The sequence below is a fragment of the Rana temporaria genome, chromosome 8 (assembly GCF_905171775.1).
Source record: "Rana temporaria chromosome 8, aRanTem1.1, whole genome shotgun sequence".
Taxonomy (NCBI): Eukaryota; Metazoa; Chordata; class Amphibia; order Anura; family Ranidae; genus Rana; species Rana temporaria.
Genome location: NC_053496.1, coordinates 60,257,603 through 60,272,387, shown reverse-complemented (window position 1 = coordinate 60,272,387; position 14,785 = coordinate 60,257,603).

The window sequence follows — 14,785 nt, the reverse complement described above, 5'->3', positions numbered from 1 at the left end:
TAACTAAAGAAAAATTATGTAACCCAAATTGGCTATTTAAAAGGTCTGCTGGATTTTAATGTGAATGTGGTCGGAATTCATGACTAGTCGCTGGTTGATATGATTCGCTTTTCCCAAAGTTACCTACCAATCCGTTTCCAGCCCATATCAGATCTTTAAAAGGCACGTGTTGTTTAGAGCAATTCAACAAGTGACATCAATTTCATCTAACAATGTGTGAATTAGAGAAAAATGCCATGGAGCTTTGGATAAATACAAGGTTTTAAATAATTTCATAGGTTATTCATTCAGTTAGGGTCACTACTAAATCCCAAATTTTAAATATCAGATAAAAAGTGATTTTTGACCATAGCAACCAGTGTGTCAGCTTGCATTTTCAAACTGCACAAGAAAAATAAAGCATTTCTATCGGACAACAGCCTAATGCCAGCTGAAATTTACAAGGCATCACCACCAAATGTGTTTAAGGAGTGTAAAAATTAGTAATTCAACTGCTTGTTTTAGTAAATGATTATTGTCTAATAGAGGTACTGTGTGTATATATACTATTTTACTAAAAGGATTGGGACGCCTGCCTTTACATGCACATGAACTATAATAGTATCCCAGTCTTTGTCCGTAGGGTTCAATATTGAGTTGGCCCACCCTTTGCATTTTCAGCTTCAACTCTTCTGGGAAGGCTGTCCACAAGGTTTAGGAGTGTCTATGGGAATGTTTGACCATTCTTTCAGAAACGCATTTGTGAGCTCAGGCACTGATGTTAGAGAGAAGGCCTGGCTCGCAGTCTCTGCTCTATTTCATCTCAATGTGTTCTATCAGGTTGAGGTCAGGAAATCGTTTAGTGGAGGGGGGATTATTATGTTAGGTTGTTTTTCGGGGGGGGGGGGGGGGGGGGGGGCTTGGCCCCTTAGTTCCAGTTAATGGAACACTTAAGGCGTCAGCATACCAAGACACTTTGGATAATTTCATGCTCCCAACTTTGTAGGAACAGTTTGGGGATGGCCTCTTTCGTGTTCCAACATGACTGCGCAACAGTGCACAAACAAGGTCCAAAAAGACTTGGATGAGCAATAATAAAATATACATTTCACAAAGTCTGCTGCGTCAGTTTTTATGATGCCAATTTGCATATACTCCAGAATGTTATGAAGAGTGATGAGATGAATTACAATTAATTGCAAAGTCCCTCTTTGCCATGAAAATTAACTTAATCCCCCCCAAAAAGACCCGGCCACAAAAAGACCAGCTGACATCATGTTAGTGATTCTCTTCTTAATACAGGTGTGAGTGTTGATTAGGAAAAGGCTGTAAATCACTCTGTAATGCTGACTGAGTTAGAACAGACCGGAAGCTTTAGAAAGAGGGTGGTGCTTGAAAACATAGTTCTTCCTCTAATAATCATGGTTACCTGCAAGGAATCACGTGCAGTCATCATTGCTTTGCACAAAAAGGGATTTACAAGCAGGCATATTGCTGCTATGAGAGATTGTACCTAAACCAACCATTTATCGGATCATCAAGATCTTCAAGAAGAGAGGTTCAATTGTTGTGAAGAAGGCTTCAGGGCATCCAAGAAAGTTCAGCAAGCGCCAAGACCGTCTCCTACAGTTGATTCAGCTGTGGGATCGGGGCACCACCAATGTAGAGCTTGCTCAGGGATGGCAGTAGGCAGGTGTAAGTTTATCTGCACGCACAGTGGGACAAAGACTTTTGGAGGATGGCCTGGTGTCAAGAAGGGCAGCAAAGAAGCCACTTCTGTCCAGGAAAAAAATAATTTGGGGACTGATATTCTGAAAAAGGTACAGGGATTGGACTGCTGAGGACTGGGGTAAGGTCATTTTCTCTTATGAATCCCCTTTCCGATTGTTTGGGGAATCCAGAAAAAACCTTGTCTGGAGAAGAAAAGGTGAGCGCCATCATCAGTCCTGTGTCATGCCAACAGTAAAGCATCCCGAGACCATTCATGTGTGGGGTTGCTTCTCAGCCAAGGGACTGGGCTTACTCATAATATTGCCTAAGAACACAGCCATGAATAAAGAACGGTACAAAAACATCCTCCGAGAGTAACTTCTCCTAACTATCCAAGAACAGTTTGGTGACGAACAATGCCTTTTCCAGCATGATGGAGCACCTTGCCATAAGCAAAAGTGATAACCAAGTGGCTTCAGGAACAAAACAAACATTTTGGGTCCATGGCCAGGAAACTCCCCAGACCTTAATCCCATTGAGAACTTGCAATCCTCAAGAAGCAGGTGAACAAAAAAAAACCCCCACAAATTCTGACAAACTCCAAGCATTGATTATACAAGAATGAGTCAGGATGTGGCCCAAAAGTTGATGCAAGGGAGAATTGCAGAGGTCAACACTGCAAATATTAACTCTTTGCATAAACTTAAAGGATAAGTTCAGAGAAATCTATAAAGGTGAACTTACACAGGACCCCCTCCTCACGCCACCCCCACGCCCCCAGTCCTGCTGACCTGGAGCATGGGGATCTCCCGCTCTGAGCCCTGCTATAGCCACATCCGAGGCTTAGAAATCCCCTTAGATTTCACGCTTATTCCCAGATGACAGGACGGGCTACCCAGGTTCCGATTGATCGATGCGGACCAATTAGAATGCTTCTAAACGTACCTTCTGACGGGGTACGTTTTGGAAATTAAGGGGATTTCTAAGCCCCAGACCCATGATGCGGCTATAGCAGGGCTTAGAACGGAAGATCGTTGTGCTCCAAGTCAGCGGGACTGTGGGGGTGAGAAAGGGGTCCTGTGTAAGTTCACTTTACAGATTAACCCTTTCATGACTAAGCCAATTTCTGACGTTTGGTGTTTACAAGTTAAAATACGTATTTTTTGCTAGAAAATTACCTAGAACCCCCAAACATTATATAATATATATATATATATATATATATATATATATATATATATATTACACAGTGCCTTGCAAACGCCATATCTAATCTGGACATGGTGTGGAAAGAATCCGAGTGGCAGGAAAAGTGGCGTACATCCGGATTTTTCCATCGCCACATCTCTGTAAGGCCATGAACCTGTGCCCAGTCTAGAAAAGAGGGAAAGGGTCTACCTCGACCACCCAGGCGGTCCATAGTTGGATCTAATATAGCATTAACGTCCCCCACATAAAGTAAGGGGCCAGGGGGTCTAGTCAGCAGCTGAAGTGACAGTCTAGAGAGTACCTCCACCGAAAACGGGGGGGGGGGGGCACATAAATGTTCACCAGGGTAAAGGTCACAGTAGAAATTTGCAAAGTAAGAACAATAAACCGCCCGCCAGGGTCGGTTTTAACTTGTACCGTCTCAGCCGGGAGAGATTTGGCTAGAAGGATGGAAAACCCCCTGGAGTAATTGGTATGAGTGGCATGATAGGAGTTAGACAACCACGGGCGTTTTAGGGCCCTTGTTTTAGAGCCTGTAAGGTGAGTCTCTTGGAGGCAGATGATGTGCGGGCGACATTTTTTTAATACTGAAAAGACCAGGGATCTCTTCTGGGGTGCATTCAGACCTCTAGTATTCCAGGAGACTATCCTTAGGGGCTTTGCCATTGTAAAACATACAGTAGTAAATAAGCACAAAGTAACATGCATACAAGAATATAAATGACCAGACAGGCCGCACCACCTCCTGAAGCACATACACGCACATGAGTAAAAAAAGTGCGTAGATACGCCATCAGGACATCATGAGCCAGCAATGAAATAATAAAAAACATTAAAAGTCTGCCATAGGCAGCAACCTGAGAAAAAATATAGGAGTCAAAAAGTGCAAAAAAAAACACCAACAAAGTCCCAGAAAGTCTAGATAAAATCCCTTGCCCCCCTCCCCGCTCGGCCAACCCCAACATAGCGAGCCTTGAATCCCTGAACTGTAAAACGAAAACCCCCCTCCTTAAACTGAGGGAGAGCTGTATCGTGGCCTCGCCGCTAACTGGTATGGGGGGTGTAGTGCAGTCCAGAGTGACTTCCCAGCAGCATTGTAGGGGTGAAAAGCATCACAGTCCAACAGCGGATGCAGTAGATTGCAGAGTAAACAACCCGGCAGAAGTTGTAGGGGGATAGGCCTGTTAATAAGGAGGAAGTTCAGTCTATTAGGATTAAAGATGACAGGGTAATAGTTCTCAGGCCTATTGCAGGGAGGCGTACCATACCTTCACCTTCATTAAAATTCAGATCAGACAGTGCAGTCAAGGCAAATGAGTTCTCCAAAATGGAAGGATGGACATATCCATAATCAGTTCAAGGCAAACATAGAGGAGAATGCAGGGGCCTAGGACCACAGATATTATCTATATAGATATATATCTATATACTGTGTATATATATATATATATGTATATATATATATATCATAGAATCTAGCGAATAAAATGCTGATTGCATTATTTTATGTCACACGGTATTTGTGCATTGGTCTTTTAAACGCAACTTGAATAAAAAAAAAAATTAAACAGTAAAGTTATCCCAATTTTTTTTATAATGTGGAAGATTATGTTACGGCGAGTAAATAGATACCAAACACGTCATGCTTTAAAATTGTGCACACCCGTGGAATGGCGACAGGCTACGGTACCTGAAATTCTCCGTAATCGACTCTTTAAAAAAAAATTAACGGTTACCAGGTTAGAGTTACAGAGGAGGTCAAGAGCTAGAATTATTGCTCTCACATACGTGATTTGAACACCGTTTACATATGCGGGTGCGACTTCCGTATGCGTTTTCTAGACGCCGGAAGAGGTGGATTAAGGATCGGGTCTCCCGGTGGGACAGGAGGCCCGGTCAGAGCAGCAGAAGGCAGGAGGGGGGGCTTTTAGCCACATCGGTGGTTATCCCTGGAAAGCCAACCGCCCGCTCTAAAAAACGATGACTGCAGCTGCGGGCATCATCCCGGTATAACCCCTTAAAGCCGAGGCCGCATATATGCATACGTTCAGCGGGAAGGGGTTAAAACACTAAAAACACTGAAGCAGGGGGGCGTGTCCGGATGGCAGAGGGAACAGACCTGTGAGACTTCAGCTCTGTCTTCCGAGTGGCATCCTACAGGCATCCTATATCTGATTTGTACCAGATCAACTTCAAAATACTCCCCACAGTAGTGGGAACATTCCAGGCTGGCATCCATGGTGAAATATGGGCCACCCGCGCCAGCATCCGTGGCCGAACAGCAGGCCCGATTCAGATGGCAAGATGGCTCCAGGGCACAGGCAGAGCAGCATGGCATGATGCTGCAGCCACCCATCTCCGCTCCTCACAAGAAATCACAGGCTCTGGTGAGTGAATCTGCCCCTGCTCCCCACTGTGCCCAGCCAGACCCCCTGCAGTCTCAGGACTCCCCCATAGACAGTGAGGATGGCTCAGGCCATGATTCCCCTCCTGCTGAGCCCACCCTGGCCACCATCATGCATGCTATACAGGACTGCAAGGCCTCTCTCCCTGCACAGATTGCATCAGTCCGCATGGACTTTTCTCTCCTGAAGCAAGATGTGCAAAATGTAAAGGACAGAGCTGGAGAGGCTGAAGAACGTATCAGCTCCCTTGAGGATGTTGCCCACCCCTTAGCTGTTACAGTGAGGGACCTAACAGGGGAAATGATGGCCCTCCGCGCCAAAATCGACAATTTGGAAAATCGTTTGAGGAGGAACAACCTCCGCTTCGTTGGTTTCCCTGAAAGGGCGGAGGGCTCCCACCCAGAAAAATTCTTATATAAATTGGCTGAGGGACATTTTTGGGACTGACGCACCATCCTTTTTACATGTCATTGAGCGTGCCCACCGCACCCCTCCACGTCCCCCACCTTCTGGAGCACCCCCACGATCCATTATAGCAAGGATCCTCAACTTCCAAGACAAAGTTGCTATTCTGCGCCTGGCCCGGGAGAAGGGACCACTTAAATACAATGGCAACACCATCTCAGTGTACCCCGATTTTTCAGCAGATGTCCAGCGACAACGCACCTCCTTTGCGGCAGTGAAGGCCCGCCTGCGTACGGAGGGCCTCTTCTATGCCATGCTTTTTCCCACCAAGCTGCGCATCATTTATGAGGGTAAAGCGCACTTCTACAACAACCCCAAGGAGGCTATGGCCTGGCTCAATGATCGATACGGAGTTCTTCCTAGGCACAGGGCTGCCTAATATCTGTGGTCCTAGGCCCCTGCATTCTCCTCTATGTTTGCCTTGAACTGATTATGGATATGTCCATCCTTCCATTTTGGAGAACTCATTTGCCTTGACTGCACTGTCTGATCTGAATTTTCATGAATGTGAAGGTATGGTACGCCTCCCTGCAATAGGCTTGAGAACTATTACCCTGTCATCTTTAATCCTAATAGACTGAACTTCCTCCTTATTAACAGGCCTATCCCCCTACAACTTCTGCCGGGTTGTTTACTCTGCAATCTACTGCATCCGCTGTTGGACTGTGATGCTTTTCACCCCTACAATGCTGCTGGGAAGTCACTCTGGACTGCACTACACCCCCCATACCAGTTAGCGGCGAGGCCACGATACAGCTCTCCCTCAGTTTAAGGAGGGGGGTTTTCGTTTTACAGTTCAGGGATTCAATTCTCGCTTTGTTGGGGTTGGCTAAGCGGGGCAAGGGATTTTATCTAGACTTTCTGGGACTTTGTTGGTGTTTTTTTCTCTTTTTTTTCTATGTTCCTTTTTGCACTTTTTGACTCCTATATTGTTTCTTAGGTTGCTGCCTATGGCAGACTTTTAATGTTTTTTATTATTTCATTGCTGGCTCATGATGTCCTCATGGCGGATCTACGCACTTTTTTTACTCATGTGCGTGTATGTGCTTCAGGTGGCGCGGCCTGTCTGGTCATTTATATTCTTGTATGCATGTTACTTTGTGATTATTTACCATTGTATGTTTTACAATGGAAAAGCCCCTAAGGATAGTCTCCTGGAATACTAGAGGTCTGAATGCACCCTAGAAGAGATCCCTGGTCTTTTCAGTATTAAAAAAATGTCGCCCGCACATCATCTGCCTCCAAGAGACTCACCTTACACAAGGGCCCTAAAACGCCCGTGGTTGTCTAACTCCTATCATGCCACTCATACCAATTACTCCAGGGGGATTTCCATCCTTCTAGCCAAATCTCTCCCGGCTGAGACGGTACAAGTTAAAACCGACCCTGGCGGGCGGTTTATTGTTCTTACTTTGCAAATTTCTACTGTGACCTTTACCCTGGTGAACATTTATGTGCCCCCCCCCCCCCCCCGTTTTTGGTGGAGGTACTCTCTAGACTGTCACTTCAGCTGCTGACTAGACCCCCTGGCCCCTTACTTTATGTGGGGGACTTTAATGCTATATTAGATCCAACTATGGACCGCCTGGGTGGTCGAGGTAGACCCTTTCCCTCTTTTCTAGACTGGGCACAGGTTCATGGCCTTACAGAGGTGTGGCGATGGAAAAATCTGGATGTACGCCACTTTTCCTGCCACTCGGATTCTTTCCACACCATGTCCAGATTAGATATGATGTTTGCTCCGGCTGAGACCCTCCCTGTTGTCTCTGCCGTTTCATATCTGCGTAGAGGGGTTTCTGATCATTCCCCTCTCTCAGTGGACCTCCTCCTTCTCCCAGGTTCAGAACCTGCTATTTGGCGCCTGAACTCATACTGGTTGGAGGATGAGGTAGTGCAGGGAGAATGCAGAACAGGCATCACAAAGTATTGGAGGGATAATCTGGGAAAAGTAGACCCTTGCACTGAATGGGACGCGTTTAAGACAACTCTGAGGGGCACTTTCATGTCCATCACAGGGGTCTTGCGCAAAAATAACCAGATGCTTACAGAGGAACTTGAGACTGTTATGGTACGTGCTGAGTCTGTTCATGCCTCTAACCCTGCCTCCGACACGAGGGAGGCATGGTTACAGAGCCGTAGGGAGTATGAACTCCGTCTGTTAGATCTCACGCAAAAACGCATGTTGCATGCCACACAAAAATCGTTTGAACATGGTAATAAAGCCGGACGTCTCTTGGCATATCTGACTAGACCTGGCCACTCTCCCATTTCCATCCCACGTATCCTTACTGCTCAAGGCCCCATCAGTGACAACCCAGGGAATATCCTACACTCCTTTTTATGCTTTTACAAAGACCTGTATACCTCTAGGGTTGACTACGATGACTCCCAATTGAATGACTACTTGGCTGACATATCTCTCCCCTCGTCAACGGAGGGGCGTGAAGTGCTGGATGCACCTCTCAGTTGAGGAAATTGCTGCAGCCATTTCACAAATGTCTGCACATAAGACTCCGGGCTTAGACGGTTTCCCGACTGAATGGTACTCACAATTTAAAGACCTTTTGTGCCCCTTTCTTTTGCGAACCTATAACAAAGCTCTAGATGTCGGGATCCTCCCCCCAACGATGTGAGAGGCATTGATTGTACTTCTTTTAAAACCCCGTAAGGACCCACCTAAATGCGAATCTTACCGTCCAATTTCTCTTATTAATGTGGACGTTAAGATTCTGCCCAAAATATTGGCAAACCGTTTGAACACTGTAGTCACGTCCTTGGTCAGTAGTGACCAAGGGGACTTTATCCCTGGCAGATCCACCAGAATGAATACCTGCAATATCCACACGACTGTCCTCCAACTCGTGCTATTGTGTCTTTGGACACTTGCAAGGCATTCAACAATGGCCATATCTGTTTCGGGTGTTACAGATGTATGGCTTTGTCCCCCGTGCTGTAGCATGGATAAAACTCCTTTACACCTCCTCTGTAGCTCGGGTGCGGGTCAATTCCTCTATCACTGGCCCCTTTCCGATTACTAGGGGCACACGATAAGGGTGCCCGTTGTCGCCTCTTGTTTGCCCTGGCCATGGAGCCGCTTGCGGTTCGCATTCGCTCCTCCCCCTCGATTAAAGGACTCCCAAGGCCGGGTCCCCGAATGGCCCCGGAACCTCCCTACTTGCCACTTCCCTTTCCTCTTTTCGTTATATTGTCACTAAAGTATCCAGGCACACCTGGCTGAAATCTCCCAACAACCCCCTGTGGTTTAACCCCAATCTGCAGGAACTATACTCCCTTCCTGATCCCAATCGCTGGTACTCCAGGGGGGTTAAATATTTATGCCACCTGTACAATGCTCAGGGCTTTAAATCTTTTTCTCAGCTACGTGTAGATTTCGATTTACCAAGATCGTACCTATTTTATTACTACCAGCTCAGGCACGCTATCTGTGCCCAGTTTGGCTCCCTGGATGATCCCACTGACCTGCCCCCATTGGAAAAACTGCTCAGACAGCCAGATCCCACTAAACTTGTCTCCATCTATTATGCAGCCCAATGACTGACTTTAACCCCAGATTTCAGAGAGCTCAGGTAAAATGGACCTCTCTAGACATCTCCCTGGTAGACGAGGACTGGTCAGAATTTAGTGATACGTATAAAACCTCTGTTATTGCTTCCCGGGACCGCACCATACAGGGCAAAATTTTCCATCGAACACACCTCACTGCGGCTAGGTTACACAGGATGGGTCTCCTGCCCTCTGCTGCCTGTTTCCGTGGCTGTGGCCGGGAGGCCGATTTCTTACACTGCTTCTGGACATGCCCGGTAGTCCAGGACTACTGGGAAGAAGTGGGTGCTTTCATCCCATTGGCGCTAGGCCTCCCAAACATAATCCACCCCAAGAACTGCCTATCATCACATGCCAAGAGACTGCTCCGTATACTCTTCTTCCATATTAAAAAAGCTATTTTACTGTCCTGGAAGGGCACACAGACCCCTCTGAAATCCCTCTGGTTAAAACTTATTAATGACCCTATCCCACTGTATAAACTTACTTTTGAACTCCGGAAACGGAACAAAACCTTCCACAAAATTTGGGGTAGATGGTTGGCTAGTCCGCTAACCCTCTCCCAGCACTGATTGTACTACTCTTGCTTGACCATTGATGGGCCGTGCCTCACGGATCTCTAATGTCTGAACCTCCGCTTTTGCTATATCCAGGTATTATACCTGATCCTTTTACCACTGTGCCTACTTTATATTTTCCACTGATGTCAGTTTATTTTTCTATGTTTGAGTGTATTGCCTAACGTTTATGACCAGGTTGTCTGGTGGTTTTTTTTTTGTATGTTTTTCTGTTTGTTGGTTTGTCCTAAACCTACAAAAAATAGCTTTAAAAAAAAAAAAAAACACTGAAGCAGCAGACTTTGTGAAAATGTATATTTGTGTCATTCTCAAAACGTTTGGCTGTAGACTTTAGGAGGCTATGCAAGTCAGAGACCTTTATTTGGTACTAGAAAGGCCCAAATCAAAAATAATTAATAGCTTTGTATAAAAACTAACAGAAATATATTTTCTATTTTTTATAATGATCTGTCTTGTGATGGGTAGTTTAAATTGCCACAGCAAACTGCAATATGACTAATCTATAAAAAAAGAAAAAAAAAGTATTTGACTGGTTTCTCTGGACAATTATCCGGGCCACAGCTTGTTTACTTGATTTCCCTAAATTAGTGTTTGAATGTTAAATAATCCGAGTGCCAAGCAGAAACCGAAACCCTATTAATAGCAAATGTAAAAAAATTCAGTATAGGGGACACAAATATTTTTTTAATTCACTCCTCATACATTAGGCCCTTGCAGGAATGATTTCAAACCTTAAAATCCCAGGTTTCCAGTGACATAGCAAATTCATGGACAGGCTTGTTTCTCACCACAAAAGGGGTCGCTGCCTCCTCCATGGAACTGCGGAGGTTCGAGTTTTTAACTGCCAGTTTATACCAGATTTTGATAATTATTACTCTTTAATAGCTCTGTGATAAATCAAGACGGTTGTACCCTTTCTTTCCATCAAAAACAGTGTTTTGCAGAACAAAATGGAACAATAGATATGCACAAACAAAAAGTCAGAAATTCAACTTTTTAAAATAAGTAATATAATACAAACATGACTTTATTAAAAGTACACTACTTCATTTATCATATTACAATATTTTCAATCAGAAGCAAAAAAAACAAGAAAATAGAAACTTTTGCATAATAAAATTAGCTCCTGCTACATACAATATTCTGTTTACCCAACAAACACAGCAATTTGATTGTTAGGTTGGCTTAGGGAACATCCAGAGTGGATTGATCATGTGATCAGACATAGGGGTTCTGAGTAAAAGTGGACTGTGGTTCCATAAAGCTTTTTACTTCAAGTCTATGACTCTGGGAGGAGTCCTTAAGCACTACATTAGCTACGTCCTCCTTTACCACCTCGTCATAGACATCAAGAGTTAGACTTTGCCTCTAAATCATATTAACTTTTAAATAATAATTTTTACAGGAATGCTGCATTAATTGGAATACTTTGGCAATGCCCAGTATTTGTCAAGTGCGACTGACCATAAGCTACTAAAATGACTATCAATTCCTCTAGCTTTATCAAAATCATCACTTTACACAGGTGCAACTTGTCCCCGATATCAATTTTCCATGGGTAAACTGAAGGATATTCTGCTTCTGTTTTTGTGAATAGCTTTCATTAACCGATATGATTAATCATGAAACAATTTTACTGCCGAAACGCTTTTCAAGGGACAACAAGCACCTGTTTAATAGCGACAAATGAAAACTGGAAAAACAAACAAAACTCTTTGATCATCCCTTGAGATGGTGGCTAAAATCGTTAATGTATAGATAAATATGTTTTTCAGAAGTGAATATGAACTGGAAATGTACAAATAAATTCACAGTGGCAACCTAAAAAAAAAAAAATACCTTTAAAGAAATGTTTTGTGCAAATTACAATAGGAAAAAATAAAGTTTACATGTGTATGTATCAATGAGGGTAACATTCACATTTAATAGGCGGATGCAGAGTACCATATTGGATAAAACAGTTTACAGGTAACCACACATGAGGAATCATGTACAGGTAGTGTTATTGTATTGATCCAAGGAGAAATTTCAATTAAGTACCAAGTCTAAAAAGTCCACACAGCTGTTCTAAGTAAGACTTATGGATGGTGGAAATAACGATGCAAACATAAATGTCAATTAAAAAAATAAAATATTACAGAATACAAATAGTTTATCACTATATATATATATAACACAGTATAACAACAATATGCAAATCCCACTTCTGGTACCTAAAATCTTTTCTTTACAGCACCAATTTTTAAAGAAGATACAAAATGGTCTCTTGTTTAAACAATTCACACATTTTGCACTGTGAAGGACAGTCGGGCTTGTCTAATAACACAGTAAAATGAGCAATGGTGTGCAGTAACCAATAGTAAGCAGGTATCTGCCTTCATTAGTCAGCGCATTCATTTCAGCCGATTACCATATTCTAAATACTTACACGGTTTACATTAACAAGCCCACAGATCTTGCTTAGAAAAAAATAAAATAATTCTTCCACACGTTAAAAGAATTCTAAAAAACAAACAAAAAAACCTCAACATTCAAGAAGAACAGAATAGCTTTGTATGTTTTTCAAATCTTTGGATTTTATCAGAAGTTTTTACAGGTTTACAATGACATGAAGCAGTAATAAACCTAAAAGCAAACATTTATTATATTGCAACTTACCAATTCTTCGATGTGATGGTTGCATTGATCCTGTTTTAGGCCTTCTTCTATTTTCACCTTGTGATCCAGCCAGTAAGTCTGTTTTTTAACTGAAAAGCTCTCTTGCAGGTACAGAGATGGGACAGACTATTTAACACTGGCAGGGGTGTTTCAAATGATCAGCTTTTATTCATTCATGTAAAGCCTTTATCCAAACAGAAAAAACAACTGTTTGCTGTAACTGATTATAAAGTATTACCTGGAGTTCAGCTTTAACGTGTTAGTGTATCTAAGGCCGGCCATACATTAAGCAAACTTCTTTCCTGCAACCACGGGTTGCAAAAAAAGAAATTGGCTCAATTCCCCCCATCAACACCCACAGTGTTGATGCGGGAATCCCTCATGCCAGGCCATGGTCTTCTCCTGGGGGTGGGGGAAGCTGTCCCTTCTTGGATTAGACCGATTATCTCTAGCATCTGCTATAGCTGCCTGTCTGCCGGTTAATGGACAGGCTATAGCAGCCTTCCCAATAACGGTTCGATTCTTCGCTGAACTGCCAAGATTCGAACTGTGAATGGCCAGCTTAAATCCGCTAGTACTTCGAACATTCCCCTACCCCCAGACTGACAATGTGCCTCTTCATCCAGAGGTGTGTCTGTATAACACAACAGGTGTGTTGCTGGCCAGATCAACAGGGGGAAAACAGAGGAGGGTGAGGGTAGCCTATAAAAGCAATACAACCACCACAGCTAATAATTGGTAAGCTGAAATATATAAATTTTTTGTTGTTGGGTTTAATACCGCTTTCAGTGTGATAAGAGAAACAAATAAACATATGGCTAAAATATATTGCAATATCTAGTACAAAGGCACCTACCTAGTGGCAAATATTACCTTCAGAAACACATTATGTATTGCCCATACATATATAAAAAAAAAAAATCATCCCCTAGTGTTAATTTAGTTCTGTATCATCAACACCCCTCTTGTCTAAAATTCATCAACAGTGCATAGATATACAAGAAATACTGTACAATGTTTATGTTGGGTCGATCTACATAATTTCAACAGATAATGACCTCTATGGCATCAGCAAGCATCTATATATTTGGACATCTTACTGAATGTACCTAGAGCATCTGAGGTACATGGAGGTTTGGAATTGTTTAATTGTCTATCAATATCCCTGGTTACCAGAGAAATCAATGACCTCTAAGGTGACACAAACAATCTGCTAGTTGGAGGTCCTGGCACCCCTGTCAGCAGCGTACCCGTGTCCTAAGATACAACAGTGAAATAAGTCGGTAATACTTTACATCCAGCCATTTGCAGGGTTATGATATCTGTACAGTTTTAGATTTATTCATTAACAAATAGATACTGCCTGTGCATCAACATAGAAAACAATAGAGTAATTATGGTAATAGAATTGCTTCCTATAGGTAGAATGCCAGAAGGATTATTTATTAATGAAATATGGAAGTTGCCATTGCAAATTTGTTAAGGAAGATGAGAAGCTCCAGAGTGATCATCCTTTTAAATATTTTTTTCTTTAAACCCCTTTCACACTGAAGGCGCTTTTCAGGCATTTTAACGCTAAAAACAGCACCTGTAAAAGCACCTGAAAAGCACCTCCCAAGCCTCCCCAGTGTGAAACTGAGTGCTTTCACACAAAAAAAAGTCCTGCAAGCAGAATCTTTGGGGTGGTGTAGGAGCGGTGTATATAACTCACCCACACTGCCCCAGCCATTGAAATCAATAAGCAGCACTGCCAAAGTGCCTGCAAAGTGCTTTGACAGCGTCACTTTTAACCCCTTGTTAACCCCTTCTGTGGGGTTAAAAGCGCTGGTAAAGCGCTGTTAAAACGGGTGGTGCTTTTCCTGCTAGCGCGGGGTGGTCTTCAGTGTGAAAGGGGTCTTAGCGAGTAATTCCCCAGGAACAGGAATGCTAAAATTAAGTGATTAGTCACCTGATATGCACATACCGATTCCAGGTCAGTGACTCGCCAAGGATGGATAAGAATGATGGCCCCTGTACTTGGACCTTTAAAAACAAGGCATCAATAGCAGTTCCTATAGTTCTATCCTGACAGTTTCTCTTTAACGTCACAGCAAATTTTGTGTACACTGACCTGAGAAAAATCTATGTCATAACAGCATTGGTTTGAGTGTGGATTGCTTTCCTCATAAATAAGCACAGAGATGATTTACGGAGTCAAAGAATTCAGCAGCTGAGCAT